The following is a 627-nucleotide window of genomic DNA, read 5'->3' as shown; positions in this document are numbered from 1 at the left end:
TGAGAACAAGGCAGGTTGTACCTCAATGATCTCCAGCTTCTCCATTATAGAGAGTGGCATAAGATTTATCCCTGACCCTAGATCACATAGAGCCTTTTCAAAGGTCATGGTGCCTATGGTACAAGGTATTAAGAACTTGCCAGGATCTTGTCTCTTTTGAGGTAAAATTTGCTGAATCCAGGTATCTAGTTCATTAATGAGCAAGGGAGGTTTACTTTCCCAAATCTCATTACCAAACAACTTTGCATTCAGCTTCATGATAGCTCCTAAATATTGAGCTACTTGCTCTCCAGTCACATCTTCATCCTCTTCAGAGGAAGAATAGTCTTCAGAGCTCATGAATGGCAGAAGGAGATTTAATGGAATCTCTATGGTCTCTATATGAGCCTCAGATTCTTTTGGATCCTTAATAGGAAACTCCTTCTTGCTTGAGAGACGTCCGAGGAGGTCTTCCTCGCTAGGATTTTCGTCCTCCTCCTCCCTTGTGCATTCGGCCACATTGATCACATCAATGGCCTTGCACTCTCCTTTTGGATTCTCTTCTGTATTGCTTGGGAGAATACTGGGAGGAGTTTCAATGATTTTCTTACTCAGCTGGCCTACTTGTGCCTCCAGATTTCTAATGGA

The sequence above is a fragment of the Arachis duranensis genome, chromosome 3 (genome assembly GCF_000817695.3).
Source record: "Arachis duranensis cultivar V14167 chromosome 3, aradu.V14167.gnm2.J7QH, whole genome shotgun sequence".
NCBI lineage: Eukaryota > Viridiplantae > Streptophyta > Magnoliopsida > Fabales > Fabaceae > Arachis > Arachis duranensis.
This window is presented reverse-complemented; position numbering follows the sequence as displayed.